Source organism: Peromyscus maniculatus, chromosome 17, assembly GCF_049852395.1.
Source record: "Peromyscus maniculatus bairdii isolate BWxNUB_F1_BW_parent chromosome 17, HU_Pman_BW_mat_3.1, whole genome shotgun sequence".
Lineage (NCBI taxonomy): Eukaryota > Metazoa > Chordata > Mammalia > Rodentia > Cricetidae > Peromyscus > Peromyscus maniculatus.
In genome coordinates, this window is record NC_134868.1 from 41,532,637 (window position 1) to 41,534,531 (window position 1,895).

General features: G+C 39.2%; 1 pseudogene; it reads left to right on the plus strand.

The window, feature by feature from the left end:
- The first annotated feature begins 310 nt into the window (after positions 1 to 310).
- LOC102926266 (small ribosomal subunit protein eS6 pseudogene) lies at positions 311 to 1,086 on the plus strand (annotated as a pseudogene).
- Positions 1,087 to 1,895: the final 809 nt, after the last annotated feature.

Here is a 1,895-nt window from a genome sequence, read left to right on the forward strand (position 1 = left end):
AATTCTTCAAAGAGGGAAAGGGAAAGGAAAAACAGAGGCAAACCCATTTTTAATAATAGCAGACTAATTAAAAATGTTGTATCAGAAATGTGAATAATAATCCATTCATATCTTTAGTAAGAACAAAAAATAATAGTAACTACATTAATAAATATATCTCATATAGCATCAAAAATGTAAATGTGAGGCCAGCAATGAAGTTGGTGGTAGAGGACTTGCCCATCATGTCTAAGCCCCCGGATTCAGTTTCCACTACTACAAGAATAAAACATTAAAATGCGCTCTTTTTCCTGGCGCCTCCTACGCGGTCGGCCATGTCAAGATGAAGCTGAACATCTTCTTCCCTGCCACCGGCTGTCAGAAATTCATCGAAGTGGACGATGAGCGCAAGCTGCGTACGTTCTACGAGAAGCGCATGGCCACGGAAGTGGCTGCCGATGCGCTGGGTGAGGAGTGGAAGGGCTACGTGGTCCGAATCAGTGGCGGGAATGACAAACAAGGTTTTCCCATGAAGCAAGGCGTGTTGACCCACGGCAGAGTGCGCCTGCTGTTGAGTAAGGGGCATTCTTGTATAGACCAAGGAGAACTGGAGAGAGGAAGCGCAAGTCTGTTCGAGGATGCATCGTGGATGCCAATCTCAGTGTTCTCAACTTGGTTATTGTGAAAAAAGGAGAGAAGGATATTCCTGGACTGACAGATACTACTGTGCCTCGTCGGTTGGGACCTAAAAGAGCTAGCAGAATCCGAAAGCTTTTTAATCTCTCTAAAGAAGATGATGTCCGCCAATATGTGGTCAGAAAGCCGTTGAACAAAGAAGGTAAGAAGCCCAGGACCAAAGCACCCAAGATTCAGCGTCTTGTTACTCCACGTGTCCTGCAACACAAACGCCGTCGTATTGCTCTGAAGAAACAACGAACCAAGAAAAACAAGGAGGAGGCTGCAGAATATGCTAAACTTTTGGCCAAGAGAATGAAGGAAGCCAAAAAAAAGCGCCAGGAACAGGTCGCCAAGAGACGTAGGCTGTCTTCTCTGAGGGCTTCTACTTCTAAGTCTGAGTCCAGTCAAAAATAAGTCTTTAAGGGTAACAAATAAATGATCATACCTTAAAAAAAAAAAAAAACATTAAAATGCAGAAAGAAGTGAAGCACACATATAAAATGTTCTTATTAGTATCTTTCTCTTTCATTGTCTTTGTTCTGATCATTATAATATTATGCTGCTTAAATTCAAGAATATCTGTCTATAATCAAAAATGCTTGTATAAGTCTCATCATAACTATGGGGAAAATGTCCATAGTAGATGAACCAAAATAATAAACAAGGAATCCACTAATACTATGAGAATGAGAAAGTTACTATAATAAAATTACAAAACAAATTACAAAATATTTATGGTTTCTTACCTATTGATAATCACTTTAAAAGTAAATAGATTAAATCGTCCTATTTATATATACAAAGAGATGAATGGATAAAATTGTAAGACCACCTACATATTGCTCACAAGAAATTCACTTGACCTCTAAGGAAATGCACAGGCTGAGAGTACTGTATGAAATAGGTACTCCACACAATGGAGTCCAATAAGAACAGGAATAACCATACTTCTAAGAAATGAACTTTAAATCTAAAGCACTAAAACAAAGTAAAGAGGGGCATAACACTGATAAAAGGATCAGTTCAGCAAGAGGAAACAGTCACTGTATAAACGCCTAGGGCTAGATCCCTCCAAGCGTATAAAAACACTCATGAATACACTTAAAGAGTAGTAGATTCTTACACAGTCATAGTAGGGCATTATGACCTCATCTTTCAGTAGTGTACAGACTATCCAAAGTTAATTGCAGCCTAGATAAAATAGGCCTAACAGACATGTACAGAACATTCCATCCAAC